The sequence below is a fragment of the Prionailurus viverrinus genome, chromosome B1 (assembly GCF_022837055.1).
Source record: "Prionailurus viverrinus isolate Anna chromosome B1, UM_Priviv_1.0, whole genome shotgun sequence".
Taxonomy (NCBI): domain Eukaryota; kingdom Metazoa; phylum Chordata; class Mammalia; order Carnivora; family Felidae; genus Prionailurus; species Prionailurus viverrinus.
Genome location: NC_062564.1, coordinates 104,495,766 through 104,517,456, shown reverse-complemented (window position 1 = coordinate 104,517,456; position 21,691 = coordinate 104,495,766). Strand labels below are relative to the sequence as shown.

The 21,691-nt window shown below is 36.3% G+C and overlaps 1 long non-coding RNA gene across 2 annotated transcripts in view; it reads left to right on the top strand.

Annotated features, from left to right (window-relative positions):
- Positions 1 to 101: 101 nt before the first annotated feature.
- LOC125164443 (uncharacterized) overlaps positions 102 to 21,691 on the top strand; it is a 37,810-nt gene continuing 16,220 nt past the window's right edge. For both annotated transcript variants that reach the window (XR_007151765.1, XR_007151764.1), the window contains exons 1-2: positions 102 to 1,330; positions 2,409 to 2,468. This is a non-coding gene — a long non-coding RNA (uncharacterized LOC125164443). The remainder of the gene's footprint in view (positions 1,331 to 2,408; positions 2,469 to 21,691) is intronic.

The following is a 21,691-nucleotide window of genomic DNA, read 5'->3' as shown; positions in this document are numbered from 1 at the left end:
TCTTCGCTCGCCTGAGCTGTTTCCTCGCGCAGGCGCAGTAGGGAGGCGTGGTCACGCATTTCCGGGTAGTCCGGGTCTGGAGCGTCCAGGTTTGGCTCCTCTAGTTGTGGGAATCTAGACTGCGTGCAGGAAGGAGGCGGGCGATATGGTTTTAGTTGCTAGGCCTGCCAGGGAGCACAATTTCTGAGTTTCATAGATATTTTCAAAGCGATATGAACCGTTCGCCAGCTGCACCTTAAGTGGCCCCAGTGATCCCTAGTGGGCGCTTGAAACTTTTGCTAGACGCTTTGGCAGTTCGTAAAGAAACCGTGTGCGCGGTAGCCAAGCCACAGCCTTGGAGAGCCCGATTACTGTATGAGAGAGCGGCTTTTCCCGAGAAATTAGGTTAGGGTTAAAGGGATGAGCCGCAACCTTTTTGTCCTGTGTCTAGGTCTGTCCTGGGCTCAGCCTACTTCCACCCGGCCTCACTGTAAGGCGGTCAGGAGCGGCTGGAGGCTGCGTCTGGCAGTCTAGCTTGTGCTCCGTCCATCCCGCGCACTTTGCACCCACAGGCAAGGTGGTGAGGAGTAAGTTCATTGCACCAAAAAGGCCCATCTACACCTAAGAACTTTCAGGGGAATTTTGACTCACAAATTCAATGACTTTACATTAGGATGAGAAATATTTCAGAGAGTGCACAATTAATGTTCGTGTCAATTGTGAAACAATTTTTGCAAAAAATTTATCCGCCTTGAAGCAGCTAGCAAAATTATTTGTAAAATGAAGTCTCAAAAACTTTGTTCCAGACATACTTTGCTATTTAATTATATGAGAAGTGCCTGAGTGTGTTGCTTTTCTATTGTTCTGTAACAAATTACTACAAATTAATGGTTTAAAATATCACCCATTTGTTATCGTAGTCGTGTAGGTCCGGAGTTGGTATGGTATAGCAGAGTGCTCTGCTTAAGGGTCTCACACTGTTGAAGTAAAGGCGTCTGCAAGTGGAATCTCATTGAAGATCTGGGTTTCTCTTCCAAGCCCCTGGCTGTTAGCAGAATTAATGTCCTTGTGTTTCTTAGTCTAAGGTTCTCCTTGTTTTGCTAGTTGTTGGCCAGAGGCTTTTGCCAAATAGCTCTTCTATAAGCTTTCTCATACTTACAGTCTCTGACTTCATGGAGATCCCTTTTAAGGATTCATCTGTGTGTTTAAATCACCAACTTTTCACTCTTTCCACCAGGAACTTAGAGTCAGAATTCTGGCATAAGACTGGTAGAGCATGATGCCCACCTTACCACGAATAAAAATTTGTCTGTCTTTCTAAGGAATTTTATATTAATACTCAGCACTTCAGGTAAGACTTCCTTCAGTTTCATAGTAATATAGTTTTTAAATTATCTGAAGATGCAAATAATTGTTGGTATAATTTTGGAGATTCCAGAATTCAAATGGCTAGAAAATGTATGTTTTCCATGTATAGAAGTATTTATTAAATACGTTTTTTGTGCTCTATGAAGAGATGTAAGAAATAATTAACCTTTGAAGGTAAAGTCTGTGGGGCACTGGGTGGCTCAGTTCTTTGAACGTCCTACTTCGCCTCAAGTCATGATCTCACGGCTCATGGGTTCAAGCCCTATGACAGGTTCTGCACTGACTGCCTGGAGCCTGTTTCCCTGGCTCATGCTGTGTCTCTCTCTCCAAAAAAAAAAAAAAAACAAAACAAAAAAAAAAACAGGCCAGGTCTGTACTTTTTGAGGACTTTGTAATCTAGTTTTGCTTAAAAATGCATAGTTGAAAAAATAAAGGCGGCACCCGAGTGGCAGTTGTGGCAGTTGGTCCGACTCTTGATTTCAGCTCAGGTCATGATCTCACAGTCACAAGATTCTCTCTTCTCCCTTAACTTCTGCTCCTCCCCACCACCTCTCTCTCTCTCTCCTGTCTCTAAATAAATAAAAGAAAGAAGGGAAGGGGAGGGAAGGGAAGGGAAGGGACGGGACAGATTGAAGTCTCATAAATTTGGCCTTATCAGCCTTCTGCCTAACTCAGCAGCCCCTTTTCAGATTATTTTCCCAATCTGCCTCTTCTGTTAGTCACTTTTCCACCTCAGGGCTTTTCATAATGTGCTTTTCTCTGCCTAGAAATTTCTATCTGTTCAGATTTCTAATTATATTTATATTATTTTTTTTATTTAAATGTAACTGTATTCTAGAAATTTTCTTTGACCTCTCTATAAGGTCCTGCTCTATATTAGCATCTCATTAGCACTATTTCAGAGCATTGCTTTCAGTGTTACAATGAAAACAGTGGAATTGTAATAATTATGTAACGATTTGTGTTACATCTTCCCTTTTACCATGGAGGATCCATGTTGACATTTTATGGGTATTTCATCAATATTTGTTGATTGAATGATCATTTTAATATTTCCCTAGGAAAATTTCATGGAAGAGCCCAAGACATTTTCAAATTGGAGAACTGATTGGATGAATGAGGTGAGGCCACATTTTGGGAGATTTGAATATCCACATGAGTTGTTTAAATTGGAGGTACCAGGGATATGTAGTTTCTTAGAACTGACATAATTAAAGGGGCATTTCTCAGGTGTAAATTTCAATAGTGGTTGTAGAATGGATTATGTACAGGACAGTCTAGAGTGGTGGCCCTCATACTTGAGAATGTGAAAGAATCACTTTTTGCTATATGTACGTTCCTGGCTTTTATTCCCCCTTCTCCAAATCTAATGCAGTCCAATACCATAACCACTAGCCACAGATGGCTCTTAGGCACTTGAAGTGTGCTTGTCCAAATTGAGATATGCTATAAGTATAAAAATACCTGATTTCAAAGACTTAGTATAAAAGAAAAAGAATGTAAAATATTATGTTTTTCAATTGATTACATATTGAAATGATATTTTTACATGCATTGGATTAATTTCACTTGTTTCATTTTAGCTTTTTAATCTGACTACAAGAACATTTAAAATTACATGTGTGACTCATGTTAGATTTCTGTTGGACAGTCTACTCTATGGGCTCTAGGAGATGACATATGTTAATCAGCATCCCAAATGATCCTTATGTTACTTTTTGAAAAACAGTAGACCACAATGGATATTTTAGTAATGCAGGCTTAGGAAGTTGAGACCCTGGACTAGATGGATGTGTAAGAGTTTGAATAAGAAGATCTATATCAGAGCAAGGTATTTGGAGGCAAGAATTGGGAGTATAGATAAATCCAACAGGATAGTGTTGGTCAAATCTATGGAGATATTAGGAAGAGCTGCCCAAACTCTGAGCCTATTCTATTTATTTAACACAATAACACTTAAGATTCTAGAAGCTTTGGAGAGATTTATTTCCTATTAATTTTTTTTAACTTTTTAAAAAAATTATTTATTTTGGGGATGCCTGGGTGGTTCTGTCGGTTAGGCGTCCAACTTTGGCACAGGTCATGATCCCATGGCTTTGGATTCTCTGTCTCCCTCTCTCTCTTTGCTCCTCCCCTGCTCACATTCTGTCTCTGTCTCTCAAAAATGAATAAATGATAAAAATAGTTTTATAAAAAAGTTTATTTATTTTGAGAGAGACAGCATAAGTGGGGGAGGGGAAGAGAGAGAGGGAGACAGAGAATCCAAAGCAGGCTCCACACTCAGTGTGAGCCAGATGTGGGGCTGGAACTCCAAAAACCATGAGATCATGACCTGAGCAGAAACTAAGAGTCAGACACTTAACCCCCACTGAGTCACCCAAGAGTCCCCCTATTAATTTTTGAGTGTTTTGTTTGATATTGACCTATTTTATTTAAACCATCTTATCTTTACAGAATGTTTTTTTTAAAAACTTGCTTTTGGGAGTTGCCTGGGTGGCTCAGTTGGTTAAATGTCTGACTCTTGATTTCAGCTCAGGTCATGATGTCACAGTTCATGAGATCCAGCCCTATGTAGGGCTCAGTGCTGATAGCAAGGAGACTACTTGTGATTTTCTCTCCCCCTCTCACTCTGCCTTTCCCCCACTCTCTGTCTAGTGCCCCCTCTCTTTCTCTGGCACACACATGCTCCCTCTCTTTCTCTCAAAATAAATAAACTTAAAAAAAAAACCCTTATTTTCAGTTACTTGAGTTTAGTTTTATTTACAATTCAATGAAGTCTTTCTGATGTTTAGAGGAAAGCTATTTGGACAGTGAGAAGTATAAACATAACTTAAGATTTATTTCTGAAGAAAATTCAAGCAGAGAGCATAACCAAACACATGTTAATAAAAGAGATACCTATGAAAAAGTGTGTCATAAACAGGCCTATAGTCCATATTAGACTGCTAAAACCAGAAATAAACATTTCTAAAGCTAGAATCAAATGGAACCTTAAACTGAAAGTAATTTAATGATTTAAACAATCTACTAGTTGAGGAAACTGAGGTCCTGAGTGGCTACATGGTTAGTCTAAGATTCAATATCTAGTTAGAAGATTTAGTGGTAGAATCTAGGGTTCTTAGTCTTTTTTAAAAATTTTATCAGTTTGAAGACATGCTAATTAATACTCTTGTTTTTAAAGGTTATTTTTACAAAAATCAACTGATTTTAGATTAAAGGTTTTTATTCAATAAGCTGTACACATAACTTGTCAAGAAAATGGCAATTACAATCCATAATGAATTTTATGTCAATACACATAGTTTCAGCTGCCAGAAGATGGCACTGTTTGCATATGAAATAATACCTTTTAAAAATTCAGTGTAAATATGCTTCAATTTGTGCTTCTGTTCAAAGTAAAATAAAAGAAAAATGTATTCAGTGGCTTGTAAGGTATTTGTATATGTGGAATACATCAGAATGAAGTGTTAAATCATATATATTATAGAATTCATATCTTTCTTTTAAACATTTAATATATCAGTAATAAATAGTAACCAGTAATAGTAATAAATCACTATTCATATTTACATTTAATTTGTGTATTTTTATACATGGAAAAGAAAACATTTTAAATAGTTGAATCATTATTCTTACAGACTTATGAGTGTTTTCCTTCAAATCACTAGGTGTTATTTTATTCTCGAGGCCAATATCTTGACATAGAACAGTTTATTCTAAATCTGATAAAACAGTGAGGGATACTTATCTTTATGATAATTTTAATAAGGAATTCATTTAATAAATTTTGGGGAAAACTGGGGCACCTGGGTGTCTCAGTTGGTTAAGCAGAGGACTTTGGCCCAGGTGGGTGAGTTTGAGCTCTGCATCAGACTCTGTGCTGACAGCTCAGAGCCTGGAGCCTTCTTGGGATTCTGTGTCTCTCTGTCTCTGCCCCTCCCCTACTTGCGCTCTGTCTCTCTCTCTCTCAAAAATAAATAAACATTAAAAAAAATCTTTAAATTTTGAGAAAAAATTATTGTGTACATAGGTAATAATTATTAATTATGTCAGTTTGGAGAACTGGCTTTTTTTTTTTTTTTAAAAGGATATTGTCATAAAGACCCATTTTCGTCACATACTTTCCTCCTAAGGACTTTCTTTGATTGTTGGCTCATATATTCAAAAAGATAGCACAACAATTTGAATTATGACATTTTATTAATAAGCAATGGCTTAATAAAGTGAACATATATATCTCTATACTGGTGTAATTTATGATTTTTAATGATCCAGTTGTACATATAGAATATTATAATCTTATCTTTAGTAAAAGGAAAACATATTACTGAAACATATTAATAATTCCATAAGTTCTTGTAATGAAAATTATGAGCAGTTTTTACCAGAAAGTATTACCATGTTTTGTTATGATTTTGTTTTGGTATTTTATTATAATTCTCTAATGATAATGGCATATAGTCACTTGGAAGTCTTTTCATGGCTCAATCATGATTAGGTAACAAAAGGTGTAATTTGAAAGGTAGGTGATAATCTTACTCATATTTAATCCCCAGAGACTGTTTGATAGAATATGTGTGTGTAATATATATATGAAGAATGGGTTCTGCAATCGGTTAGATTTGATAGCACAGTGTATTTTAAAATACAATTGAGGGGCGCCTGGGTGGCGCAGTTGGTTAAGGGTTCGACTTCAGCCAGGTCACGATCTCGCGGTCCGTGGGTTCGAGCCCCGCGTGGGGCTCTGGGCTGATGGCTCAGAGCCTGGAGCCTGTTTCCGATTTTGTGTCTCCCTGTCTCTCTGCCCCTCCCCCGTTCATGGTCTGTCTCTCTGTGTCCCCCCCCCCCCAAAAAAAAAAATAAATAAATAAAAAGTTAAAAAAATATATATATAATTGAAATTCAAAACAACTTAGAACAATTTCAGATATAAAACTACCAACACAAAGCCTCTGTGAAGAATTAAAAAGCCATGGTTGCTATTAAATTAATAAAAATAGATTTAATTTCTTAAATGATTTTATAATTATATATTAAATTTGATTTAACATTTTATGCCTATTGTATATTTTTAGTTTGTTGTTTCTGAATATTCTGTATGTAGGGTTATTTGTATTGTTGTCTAATATGTAAATAAAGATGAATTAGTTGTGCTAAATCTATCAACTGATAATTAGACCACGATGTTACTTAAGTAAATGGAAGATATTTTTTTGAAGAGTGCTATAAACAAAATAAAATAAATAAACAATAAGTTTGGATCTTTCTTAAATATTTATGAATATCAATTTATGAAGCATTTATGGGAAGAAAAAGCTTTGTGAAAACATGAAAAATCACCTTACTTTAAATTTGGTTATATTTTTCTATTTAGATAAACTGGCTTTTTAAATTGGAACAGTTCTTTTATAACCTGACTTGTATCTTGTGTCTATAGCTCATTCAAAGAATATAGTAGTCAAGCCATATTTATCAGGTTACAGATCAGTCATGCACATTAATTCTATTATTTCTGCTGGGATTTCCCACTTATAAATTGAGTATGACAGTGTTTTTTATTCTTGAGTAAGGTACATAATCTATTTAACATCAACTGACAACAAAAAAGCTTCCTGAACTCTAGAGTTGCAGGTTTAGTGTTAGAGACCAAGTGGATTAAAAATCAAATGGTGTCTTTTTATTATTGCTTAGTCTCAGTATAGTTGTAAATAAAGGTGCTAACTTTTCACACTGAAATAGATGGCAATTATCTTTTTTAGTGTAGTCTTTTGGATGATCCAGAATGTACCTTTTTTTTTTAAATTTTTTTTTTTAATGTTTATTTATTTTTGAGACAGAGACAGAGCATGAATGGGAGAGGGTCAGAGAGAGAGAGAGGGAGACACAGAATCCAAAGCAGGCTCCAGGCTCGTAGCTGTCAGCACAGAGCCCGACGTGGGGTTCGAACTCACGAACCGTGAGATCATGACCTGAGCCGAAGTCAGAAGCTCAACCGACTGAGCCACCCAGACACCCCCAGAATGTACCTTTTTAAGCTTGTGTTACATTGATATCAAAATAAGAGGAAACTTGAAGTTTCATTTAATTTGTGTATCTCCAAGAGTATTCTTGCAGTCCTAGTATGAGAAACAACAGACTAGCATTTAGATATTTTAAAATGTATTCACAGAATTTTGTTATTCTTAAGTGAGGTGTGGTTATGAGTTTGTATAATTAAAGAATTATTAATAAGATATGTTCCTTTTTATTTCTGGAATTTTACATTAAGAGTTTTATTAAATTTGAGTTATCTTTAGTTTCCATTAGGTTAATAAGAAATTATAATATTTAACTCATAAAAGCAGCCAAATATACTGTTGTAATATGGTTGAACATCTTAAGGACTTACGAAGTTATGTGTTTCTATACCTAGGATGGTTGCCACTTTAGGAAAAAGATCAGGAGTGTGGGAAGGGCAGGAAGTTACCTAATGCCTCAAGTATATCTGAACTTGAAGCAAGGTTATTTGAAGGACTCTGGAAATGTGCATGTACCCTCCTCTTTCTCCAAGATCTTGTTGTTTATGGTGTATGGCATCAGTAACCGAAAAAGTGATGAATACTCATCAATATAAGTTTATTTATCTCTAAATTATAAACATTTTCTAAGCTATATTTATATTTTATGTATATAAGCATAATAAATATTTATATATATATAAAACATACACAGATGTTAGAAATTAAGAAAGATGAGATAAAGAAATGTTTATTTTAAACATGATTTTTGTAGGGTTTCTGGGTGGCTGAGTTGGTTAAGTGTCTGAATCTTGATTTTAGCTCAGGTCATGATCTCACAGTCATGAGATTGAGCCCCATGTTGGGCTTTTTGTTGAGCATGGAGACTGCTGAAGATTCAATCTCTCTCCCCCACTTAAACACGTGCACTCTCTCTCTCTTAAAATAAAATTGGGGCGCCTGGGTGGCGCAGTCGGTTAAGCGTCCGACTTCAGCTCAGGTCACGATCTCGCGGTCCGTGAGTTTGAGCCTGGAGTCTGTTTCCGATTCTGTGTCTCCCTCTCTCTCTGCCCCTCCCCCATTCATGCTCTGTCTCTCTCTGTCCCAAAAATAAATAAACGTTGAAAAAAAAAAATTAAAAAATAAAATAAAATTATTCTTGTTATATCACTAGAACATAAATTATTTTACTTTCACTAAATGTATTAATGACTTAAAATTTATGTGGTTAATACACCTCATTATTTTTTTAAAATTTAGTTTAATTTTTTGTAAAGAATGATTTAAAAGTCTGATACTTAGGGGCACCTGGGTGGCTCAGTTGGTTGAGCATCTGACTTCAGCTCAGCTCATTATCTCATGGCTTGTGAATTCGAGCCCTACATCAGGCTCTCTGTGCTGACAGCTAGGAGCCTGGAGCCTGCTTTGGATTCTATCTCCCTCTCTCTCTGTCCCTCCCTTGCTTGCTCTCTGTCTCTCTCTCAAAAATAAACAAACATTAAAAACAATTAAAAAATAAATAATAGTCTGATACTTAGTTCAGCTTATTTTAATACTTGGGGTTTTGTTTGTTTGTTTTTGAGCTTGTTGTTTTTGGCTTTTTGATCATCAGAGCTAAAAAAGAATATATCACAAAAACATGAAGACGCAAATGGAAGAAGTTCATTGTTGACTTACTATTTATTTTAATTTGTATTTTTATAATTTTAATAAATGGGTCTAAACAAAGGTTTAAAGCAGTTTTGACCCATTTCTTAAAAATATGAAAACTCATTTTCCTATTAGTTTGGAACTAATTGAACTAATTGTTTCTATCTTTTAATAGCCTTCGGAACTAATTTGTAGTTTAGAAAAATTATAAATAGATTAGAAAAATTGGTTTCCAAGTTTTTCAATTGTATAGATTTTTTTAAAAAAATTGATACAAACATGCTCTCTCAGCAGTGTGACTGTCTTTTGAAAAACATTTGCTTATTCATGTAAAAAAGTCACTCTTTCTTCGAGAGAACATCCTGAGTGTTAATTTTTCTGAAATTGTTGTTAGCACAGTACTGAGTGCTACCCACATAGGGAGGGCAATTAAATTTGAACTGGTTGGCCTTCATTTCCTCAAGATATACCCGTAGTGAGTGATCTGTGACTTTCTGATATGTAGACCGTGTGAAGGTAGTGGTGCCAATCCATTTGCTACATTTTACCACAGCTCATTTTCTTAGATTAAAAAAGTCAATGTAAATAGAAGTTCTAACAGTTCTTCCTGCCCCCCAACGGATTGTTTTGTGCACACTTTCCACTGGAAATCATCAGTTAAAAGTATGTATGCAGGGGGATGCCTGGGTGGCTCCGTGAGTTAGGTGTCCAACTCTTAGTTTTGGCTCAGGTCATGATCTCACGGTTCATGAATTGAGCTGGTGGGCAGAGCCTTCTTGGGATTCTCTGTCTCCCTCTCTCTCTTTCTCTCCTGTGCTTGTGCTCCTCTCTCTCTCTCTTTCAAAATAAGTAAACATTAAAAAAAAAAAAGTATGTGTGCATAAACCCTATTGGTTGAAGGATAAGGCACCCTGAATTGGGTATGATGGTGTTCCTGGCTTGCCCTCTCTCCCAGGTAGATATGGAATAAATGTAGCTTGGATGGCTGACTTGCTTGTGTGGTGTGTGGAAATTTGAACTATCATTTCCATGCTGGCTTCTGCCACACCAATCCTGTGAGGAAAATACATTATTTTCATTGGGAAGGGGTGCCCCAAACTTTTGAACACCATTCATTTTCCACTTAAACCTGCTGAAGGCACAGAATAAAAGTGCTCTAAGGAGTTTCAACAAATTCTTATATGGTAAAAGTCCCCTTGGATCACATGAAAAAACTTTACTACTGGTAGCATAGAGGTGGAGAGTCATGGAATTGTCTGAGGAAGCAGCAGTCTCCAACCAATCTACCATAAGCAGAGTTCACAGACAGGTGTGCAAGAAAAGGACATCATCCTCTCATGTTCTAGAGAAACATTTTAGAGGCAGAATATCTGGACAATTTAAGAAGGATTATATAAGGACTTTTTTCCTCATCTGTAAACTGGAAGTAGCAATAATACTTGTTCCATAAAGTTTTTGGAAGATTACATGAGATAATATAACCAAAAATTTGGTTTATGGTTAATATATTGTTATTGTTAAATTAGTGTTAATGATTATTATTATAATTATTTAGATAGCTTTCCCCCACTTTCCCAAGCACCTTTCTTGAGTCTGGTACATGTTTGGGTTAGGATAACTAAAGAAGCCCTTAGTTAATGCAGCTTAAGGAAAAGGTGAGGACAGACAGACACTCTGTTGACATTAGGGCAAGCAAGAAATAATTCTAATAGCTAACATTCATTGAGCACTTATTTTCTGCCAGGCACTGTAGCAGGATGTGAGTTCTGAAAGTGTAAAAGACTGGGCTATATTTTAGATAATCTACCTTGAGGTAATCCATAGTGGGTCCTTATGTCCTGACCCTCCCTCCATTCCTGATGTGAAACTCCTAGGATTCATCTAACAGTGGAATACAATGTAACTGAATGGCTGGAAACCTAATGGATACTCAACGTAGGAGGGAAGACTGTCAGTTTAAGATAAAGGTTGAAGCAAGGAGAAGAGGCCAAAAATGGAGGAAGAGAGACAAGAGGTAGGGCCCAGGGTAGAGCACTGGCTCTTCTGATTAAGAGTAGGCAGCCAAAATGGGTACCCTGACTAGGATTACAACGATAGAAGTAGTTTCATATTTTGTGCACTTTATAAATGCTCTGGCCAAGAGACAGAATGGTAATTGAAATCCAGCCCACTGCTCAGCTTACCAACTCTGGATAGTCCTGACAAAAGGAAACAAGAAAGAATATCCAGTACTGTAAGAATGCAAAGAGATGACAAATCTGAGAGGCATTTTGAAAATGTGATCAGATGTGTTTGGTTGATCTCTGAAGAATAAAGTCTGGAATCTTAGAGGTCATAGAGGAAGTGTATACATGGAGATGATAACCAAGTTTCTGCAGTTGGATTAGTTTTCCTTCAAGTGAGTTTACATCAGGAAGAGAAAAGACTCCGGGAAAGATCTGGGAGTAATGACTAATAAAATGATATGTGGAGAAAGAAGAGACAATGAAAGAAACTCGGAAGTGGAGAAGTGGGAGGCAAATCATGAGAGGAATGAATGCTGTAAAAACCTGGGATACCTATTTGAGTTAGTTGGGAAAAAAATACTATTTTAGTAGTCTAGTACACAAACCACAAATAATGACTGGGAAAACATCAGATTTTATACTTAGAAGATCTTTGTTGAACTAAGAGGAAGTAATTTGGGTCACATGGTAGGGGACAGAAGTCTTTCACCAGGAGTTTGGAAGGGATAAAGAGACAGCAGCAAAAGGTCTGTTGGTAAGAACATTGCAGAGTGGGGAAATAATATGAGTGATTGCTGGGTGTGGGGAATTTTATTTTTAGGAATAAAATAAAGAGGAAGGGAGAGCCAGAGAAATATAAAAATTGAAGTTGAAAGTTGGAAAGGTGTAACTAATAGAGCCAGACATTGGAGACCACAGAAAGCGGTAGCATCAAGAGCCCAAATGGAGAATAAACCTTAAAAGAGACATTTCCCTCTTTCAAAATCAAAATATTCAAGAAAAGAGAGTCAGAGTATAGGTAAATTCTTATTTTTCATGGAACATTAAGTGAAGTGAGAAATAGCCTTCAGTTTCTCAACAGATGAGGAGGCAAGATAGGGAAGTGGGGAAGAGCAAAGAGAAGCAGACAAGAAAAAAGGGTTGGAAAGATTTTTGGAGCAGCCATTATGGGGAATTGAAAGAGAAATCAACCAAGGAGAAATAACAGTACAGAGCCTTGTTCCTTGATGGATGCTTTACTGAGTACTACTTACCTCATGTAAGTAGTACTCAGATGTAGAATTGTATGGAGACAACGGGGAAAAACAGTCTTTTCCAGGCAAATCTAGTTGCAGAGCCAGTACACTAAAATAGCTACAAATAAGGAGGTATAAGATAAATCAAGTGAATGTATGCAGTAAATAGAAAATGAATTCAAAGATAACTATGGGAATATTTCTTGAAGGACATAGAACTTGAAGAGTACTTGGAACTTCATCAGACAAAGACAGGTGATGGTAAGGCAAGGTTAAATGGAGAACATTAAGTCTGATGTGGGTCATAAAGAAAACGTAGGACAATAACGTTTTTGGATATAGACATCTAGGTAGACATTGGATGTAGACATTACAGACACAGTACTTAATAGACCAAAAGTGTGTAAGCCCCAAACTAGCCCACTTTACCCAGGACGCAGTCTTCATGTACTTAAATCACATCTGGGTTCTAGGGAGTCTTGTGTGGCAGGCTGAGAAGTTGAGGCTTTCCCCAGGAGACATGAGAAAGCCACTGGAAGTTTTTGAAGTTTTATATTTTGGGAAAAATATAATTAAAGTCATGTTTTAGTAACATGATGGTAGCTGATATGAAATACACATTGGAAAGCTATAGTAACAGTCTAGGCAAGAAGAACTCAAGACTGTTTTCTTCACTGTTTAAATTGCAGTGAGTACTCTAATTATCAGGAGAATCCCTGGATTTGCCTCATTTTCTTAGATTCATCAGTTTCCCGTGTCTTTTCCCCTATTTTTTGTGACTTTGATTTCTGGTTCTTTAATTCCCCCAAACTTTCAGTCTTCTTCTTAGTTCCTACTCTTTCCTTTTGGCCTTGTTTAGTTTGTCTCCCACTGCTCTTTTTGTGTGAGCCCTGCTAAGTTCTGACTTGATTCAAAGAGTAGGCCTGCACATTTCAGCTTTACCATGGAGGATTCCAATAAACTGATGTTATTCAGTTCCTGAGTCATTCCTGAGTCATTCAGTTCCTAATTTTACTGCCATATTTCATTGTATTTGCTAAGGTTTAATGGTTACTAATGTTTTATGTCATTTTATTATATAAATTCCGTAAAGTATTTCTGCCTTTTTCCCCCTTGGTATTATAACTGACAGATGAGCATGTTAAATTTAGTGTGGTTGTATTTGTGAGTAGAAGGTAAGGATAGTAGTAGCTCTAGTAACCCTCCAGATTTCTTATCATTTTAGTAAGTTTCACTCAATTTTATTCAAATTGAAACTCTTTAAAGTCAGAATATCATATATATTAACTTGATCTTGATGCTGCCCTTAAAATACTGAATATTGCTGTTGGTTCCTATCTGGATACATTGTTTTTCTACTTAATAAATTACCAGTTTCTGCTTTCTCTTCCAGTGACTTCGTATCTAAAACATGGTGAGCATTTAAATATATGAGGTGAAAATATATAAAAGGTGGAAAATGAATGGAAAGAAGTCTTGAGCCTGAAATATGGATGTATCTACACACACACACAGTGTGTTGCCTATGCCGTTTGAATCCCTAATAATCTTCCTTTAAAGGCAGAATTATAGTAATTTTTAAGTATCTCAAAATTATTTTCAAGTTACTTAAGGCTTTAGGAAAGTATAAATTTTGAGTGATTAATGCTTGATGCAAATTATGCTGAAGGCAATAAGAAAGCATCAAGTACATAAGATTGACTTTTCAATTAAGGGATATTTTGGAAATGATTTAGCCCTGCACTTCTTCTTGGACACTTCTACATGAAAAGTTTTTTATTCAGTGAAAGAGGACAATCAAACTTAGTTTCATCTTGAGAGCTCAGGAAAGGTTAAAAAGTGGATAGAAAATGTCTTCATTGTGGAAAATGAATCCCCATCTTGAAATTCAACTGAAATAATCTTTTTTTTAAATTTTGTATGGAAAATCTATCTAATTTCAGGATTAACTTGATTATTTGACTTATTTTGTAAACAAAGTATAGTGTTCCTTAAAGCCTATAAAAACCACTTTTTCCAACCACGAAAGATTGAGTGAAAACAAAGGGAGTGTACAAAAATGGGAGGGGGTCACAGATCTGTATCCGCATGGAGGAAGAGGGCAGTACTTTTGGGGAGTGCAATTTACATGAGCATCTGGGTCTTTTGTAATGTTTTGGATGGATGACCTGAGTCTGATATATTGGTGAATAGCATTAACAAAGGTCTGGTTGTCAAAGACTAGAAAGAAAAATGCAATTAGCCACAGCAATGAGGTGATGTCTGTGTTTGGGGGAAAAACCGACACCTAACTGGCAATAGAAAACACTGAAATGATAGCATCAGTAAAAGGCCAGATTTTGTGTGAGTGTGCGTGTGTGTGTGCTATATTGTATAATGATCTTAACTCAGTAGGATATGACCAAAATGACATTTTTTGGTAATGTTTGGTTTCTGTGGTGAAAGTGAATGTGTACCTGTTACTAAAGAAACAACACAGTAGACTCAATGAATTTTTAACTCATAACACACTAATTTCACCAACCTGATACTCACAATATTGTTTGTTTCTGTTTAAAGAAAATTAGAAATAAATAAAAGTACACTGGAGTCCAAAAGAAGTTTGCTCTTTTTTGGGTCTAATTTTTTTTCTTTATAAACCATGCCATCCATAGTAGAGAAGCATATCTAATCTCCCAATTAGGTCAGGCCCCAGGATAATCAATCTCTTTAACAGCAGATGCCTTGTTTTAGCAAATGAATGCTTGGTTTCAAAAGCAGTTTTGTGTTGAGAGAGGAGTGCAGTTGGCATGGGTGATTAGAACTCTTTTAAACCCTATAAAAAGCTTCTGTAGATTGTTTTATGCCCACACTTTGTGAACTGAAGTAAATGCTGTATATATCCATCTTAAAATGAACATGGTGGGGACTTTATACAGCCTGTGAGAACATCTACATGCATATAAATGGCATTATTTGAAGTCCAACATTTTTATGTCCATTTGGATTAAACTGTGATTTTGATAACATCTAAAACAAGTGAATGTTTTTAGTAAGTGCTCTTCATATTAATTAAATATGCTCCTTAATGACAATAATTTAGTTATTAAGTTCGCATTTTTTAAGCTGAAAATACAATGGCAAGTTAACATGATTCTTATTTTATTGTTTACATTAGTCTGTAAATGCCTTTCTTCATGTCTGATGCCTTTTCGGTTCATATACATATCATGTGTAAATGAGCAATGTGCAAGACAACTTTGAAATCAAGAAGAAATCATTTAAAATTTTTTTTTAATGTTTATTTATTTTTGAGACAGAGAGAGACAGAGCATGAACAGGGGAGGGGCAGAGAGAGAGGGAGACACAGAATCTGAAACAGGCTTCAGGCTCTGAGCTGTCAGCACAGAGCCCGACGCAGGGCTCGAACTCACGGACCGTGAGATCATGACCTGAGCTGAAGTCAGACGCTTAACCGACCAAGCCACCCAGGCGCCCCAAGAAGAAATCATTTAAAATTAAAGTTTATAAACTTTGTATTCAGTTAAAACTATGAATTGAGTTTATTTTGCTCAAAACAACTCATTTAATCTAAGATATATTGAAGTACAATGATACTTTTTACTATGGTATAACCAAAAAATCTCTTCAGTAAATTATTTCAGATAATTGTTCTTCAAAATCTGATTACTGGAACTCATCAGTAATGCCTGAACGTGATACATAAAATAATTCAGAAGGCCACTTGAGTATTTCCTTTTTTAGGAGTGCAGTCCTTGGGTTGAAACATTTGCCAGGTAGTTAAGAAAAAAGGATTCACCTGCACATTTTTGGATGTTATCATTTCGGCTTTAGTGTATAATGGTCAGTTCTACCAGTTTTTCTCCTTCTTAGAAATTGTTTCAATCATGCTTAATCTGTGGAAAGTTAATGTTTTCCATAGTGAAGGTGGATAAGACATCTGAGGAAAAATTAAAAGCAGATGGTCTTTAATTTAAGAAACATTTGATACTAATTACTTCCTACCTTTCACATGACTTAAATGTCGGTGAATGTATAGGGTTACATTACTTTTTTAAGTAAGATTTTAAAGCTAAATTTGGTAGATAAGGTAGAGATCCAGTGAGACAAGATTTTTAAAATAGAAGCATTCTTTTTTTTAATATATGCATTCTTAATAATACCAAATACCAGAATAGTACTGTGACAATTCACTTGTGCTTATTCTAACTTGTAATAGCATTTAAATATGATTAGAATGGCTTCTGTATACTAAGATCCCTAAAGTTTTTTTTTTTTAATGTTTATGTATTTTTGAGACAGAGCATGAGTGGGGGTGGGCCAGAGGAAGAGGGAGACACAGAATCTGAAACAGGCTCCAGGCTCTGAGCTGTCAACACAGAACTTGATGCAGGGCTCGAACCCACGAACTGTAAGATCATGACCTGAGCCGAAGTTGGATGCTCAGCTGACTGAGCCACCCAGGCGCCCCTAATTGGAAAGTAGTTTCATGTCCAGATATGTTACTCAGCTACATTTTAGTTTTAAAACTTAATTTTATTATTGTGGCATTTAAGGCAGTTTACATTTGATTTAGTGGAATTAACACTTAACTTTATATGATAGCTTTCTTACTCAACCCCCCGTGATTTTCAGAATCCAGAGATTTCCAAGCTGAAATTTTTTATCATAGAACTCTTATAGCTAAGTTTACACATGGATTATTTCTTCCTTAGACATACACACACGTTCACATGCACACACAAACACTATAATATGAAAAACGTGTCTGAAAGAAAAGATACTAAAATGTTAACACTGTCTTTGGGTGATGGATAAATTCTTTTTTTTTTTATGGAATTGGCTTACATTTTTAATGATTGTTTTTATAATTAGGAAGAAATATAGCTATTTTCAGTTTCAAACAACATATACTTTACAATCCCAGCATAGGTAATGTGTAGTTTGACAATGATTTTTCCCTGTCCTCTGAAATCTCTGCAAAGGCAAATACCTGCAAGGACAAATCCTCTGTCCTTTCCTTGGCACTACTAATTTGGCCATGCTGTTGAAGTAAACCACTCACTGAAAGTTACAGTTTCATCCTAAACTGTGAGAAGTATGTTGTGTTTAAAGCATCCCAAGAATGATCCCAAATAACGAATAGTAACCATGTATTTATCCAGGATCTCAGCACAACTTTAGTCTCAAAAATTATTGAAGACTCTCAAAGGCCTTTTCTTTATATTACATCTATGGTTATTACATTAGATGTTAAATCTGAGAAATTAATTCATTTAAAAATAACGATGAATCACCATTATATATTAACATAAGTAATATAGTTTTTCCAATACAAAACAAGATCTGTTGAGGACAGCACAATTTTCTATTAAAAAATTTTTTTTTAATGTTTATTTTTGAGAGAGAGAGAGAGAGGCAGAGAGCAGGAGACACAGAATCAGAAGCAGACTCCATGCTGTGAGCTGTCAGCACGAGGCCCAATGCAGGGCTCAGACCCACAAACTGTGAGATCATGACCTGAGCTGAAGTCAGATGCTTAACTGACTGAACCACCCAGGTGCCCCACAATTATCCATTTTTGTAAACGCCTTTTGTGTATGGCATAGCAGAAGACTGCTGGATTCTTTTATTTGTTTCTACATTCAATTTGTTACAATGTGCTATTTTGGTTGAAGTATATGAAGAAAACTCAGCTTCCTACAAATGTATAGTTAGGAGAGAGAGGAACATTTTAATAACCTTTGCAGGTAATTGTTGATATTCTTCTTTAATATTACACCAAATCTCAACAAGTAGTAGTCTGTTGAATATCACATGCAATGTGAAATCTGAAACTCCATCAACAAACTTTTAATATCTGTTTCTCAAGAAAGTTTCTAAAAGGAGTCTAACTTTGCTTTTAAAAAAATAAATTATAATATTGCAATACTAAGAACACAATCTTCAGCACATTCTGAGGGTAATGGTATAATTCGCATCAAAGTTGTTTTCTGACAAGTACTGCTCAAATTTCTGAACCTGATTTCTTAATTTTTAGGTGAATCAACTTTCAGTACTTTTACTGCATGAATGAGGTGTTACAGCCTTTGCTTTTCAAATTTTGTGAGATAACTTTATGAATTAAACAGATAGGAACTGCATGGGAATATCAGTGTTTGGTCAATGGTTGTTGTCATGGCACTCTATGTTCCTAGATTTCTGTCCTCACAGTAAGTATAAAAGAAAGTAATTTCCAGGGCATCTAGACAGCTGAGTTAGTCAAGCGTCTGACTTCGGCTCAGGTCATGATCTCACGGCTCGTGGGTTCCAGCCCTGTATTGGGCTCCGTGCTTACAACTCAGAGCCCAGATCCTGCTTCAGATTCTGTATCCCTCTCTGTCTGCCCCTCCCCTACTCTCTCTCTCAAAAATGAACAAACATAAAAAAAAAAAGTAATTTCCAAGCAAAGCCTTTGCTTTAGCCCTAAGAACCAAAATATTGATTTCCAAATGAAAATATCTGTTTCAGTGGTAAATTTTTATGCAGAAATCAAAGCCAAAATACACCTTTCCTTTTATGGCACTCATATAATATGTCACATATTATTAAAAAATAATTTTGAATGTTCCCACACATTGCTTTTCATGATGTGTCTTTTCCTTGTAAACGTCGGTGCAAAATGTCTTAACAATGAATGAATTATAAAAATTCTTTAATATTGCTTTTCTTTCAAAATGGAGGTCTAGTTGTTTCCACTAGGAAATGTATATATGTTTTCATGTTCTTTTTTTTTTTTTTAATGATGAGAACAATGATGTCACTCTTTGCCTGCAAGCCCAATAGCAGTACCAGAGGATTCCTGCACATGTGGGTATCAAATATATTCAAGATCCTAGGAAACCATCCTTTATCTTTCTTACTCTCCCCAAGTAGATAAGGTTCCCCTATTGTGCACACTCATTTCTACAGCCTTGGATTTCCATACATTGCACTCATTGCAGTTGGTAATTATTTATTTATACCGTCAAGTTGATTAATAGCCATTTCTTTTACTACACTGTAAGATCTAAGAAGGAAGAGTTTGAGGCTTTTCTATTTTATGCCCAGGACCTTGCACAGTGTTGGGCACCTGTTAAGAATTCTGTAACAGTTGCTGATCACATGGCTAAATGAATGCCATTGAACATTTGATGCACTTTAGATTCTCCAGAATATTTTCCTGCACCTTTTATATTTTGAGATTCTCCATCCTTCTTAATTGGATTTTGTGACAAATCTTAGTTGTTTCTTTCTCATCTCTTTGACTCTTCCTTTCTTGTCTTCTTTCATGGCTTTTTCCCCCTTATGCATATATTTTATTATTTTATTAATTTTTAAAGTTTTTATTTAAATTCCAGTCAGTTAACATACAGTGAATTGTTAGTTTCAGGTGCACAATATAGTGATTCCACACTTCCGTACATCACCCAGTGCTCCTCACAGCAAGTGCATTCCTTAATCCCCAACACCTATTTCACCCATCCCCCCACCCACCTCCCCTCTGGTAACCATCAGTTTGTTCTCTAGAGTTAAGAGTCTGTTTCTTGGTTTCCATGGCCTTTTGTTCTAATTTCTAGTTCCTTAAGGCCAGCAGGAAGTTCTGTCTTGTCTTTTACTATTTTTCTCTTTTTACATACTTTCTCTCAATTAGCCATAACCTCTGTGATTTCCATAGCTAAATTTCCAATCCCAGTCTCTCCCTTAGACTATGGTTCTGCATTTTCCAGGTATTCTCTGTACATTTCCAATCAGATGGCTATCTTTATGAAGCCCATAGGTCTATGGCATCTTCTAAACTGACCCCTTGTGCTTGCTCTTTGTATCATGGAAGCACTGCTCTTCCAACTTTTGTTCTGCCTCCCTCCTTGCTGTCACTGAGTCTTATCAGGTCTCTCACTCAGGATGCAGGTTTTCATCCCAATTACCATCACTCTAGCTCACACCTTGGCTGTTTTATGTCTGCTCTGTTGTGATGGCCTTTCCACTCCTTCCACAATCTAGTTTTCTTGTCTTCAATACATCATGCACACTAGTACAGAAGTAGTCTTTCTAAATCACACAATTCTTAAAAACTTTCAGTCTAACGGGACACCTGAGTGGCTCAGTGGGTTAAGTGTCTGACTTCGACTCAGGTCATGATCTCACGGTTTGTGAGTTTGAGCCCCACATCGGGCTCCCTGCTGTCAGCATAGAGCCCACGTCAGATCTTCTGTCCCCCTCTCTCTGCCATTCCTAATTCTTTCTCTCTCAAAATAAGTAAACTTACACACACACACACACACACACACACACACACAGCCTTTTAGTCTGACACTGTAAGTAGTCATAATTATCATCAAAGAACTCTCCATAACTTCTTCTGTTTTGCTTACCTTCATCATTTACTTGCTGTGTAGGCAACAGAACCCTCTGGGATTCATTTGCATCTGCTGCTAGAGACCCTTTGACTGGAGTGGACCATGTGAAAAGATGCAGTTTTTCTCTCTAGAAAGGGCTTCCTCCACTCCCCACATTCTGCAACTATATGGTGCTCATCCCAAGAACAGTGACTATATACTTGAGGGTCCTAGAGCTGGTGACACACATCTCAGAAGCAGAGAAGGCCCAGCAAGCAGCCACATGTTAAGGCCATGCCACACATCTGCCTTTGGATCTTAAAATGCAAGCTTGAATTGTGTCTTGACTCAAAGACACAATAAAAGCTGCAAATATTATTACATCCAACAATGCCTAAAAATATCTAATCCCTGCTTCAGCCACACCTGCAAGTTCAGCCAGCACTGTCAAAAGAATCTCAAGTTACCTGCCTGACTCCATGTCTCACCCAGGATCCAAAGCTCACTTAGCTCAATACACTAAATCCCAGCCCTGATCAAAACACTGATTTCCGGTGTAATTTTGCCCCCTCCCTCATCCATCTCTTACTTAATTCTCAAGGTTTCCTGCCCATTTACCAAGGTGTTGGGGTTTACTGGATCAATAAGTACTACTCCTTTGTCCTTACCCTAAGTCTGGAACCAATCCAGAGACAGATGCAGGATTTTGAAAGAAGAAAATAATCACTTAATATATCACTTTTATTAAAGAGAAAGCTGAATTTTAGAATCAGAGTATTCCAGCATAGGCATTTTAAATTGACTCTTAGGCTCTGGATTCCATATGTTCATTGAGAAGTATTTCTACCTTTCTTAACCCCAAAATGTAATTTATTCTTCTCATAGTATAAGCTTTCCCTAATTGTTATTTATTCATTCATAAATTGTTATTTATTCATTAAACTACTTCTACCTGGGTAAAATAACAATTTGGATTTCTTACAATCTATGCCAAACAGGTATATGCACCTCTAATTTAGACAGGCACAAACTCCTTCTTATGGCAGAAAACTGTCTATCACAGAAAGTTGACCCCAATGTATACTTTCCAAGGTCAGGTC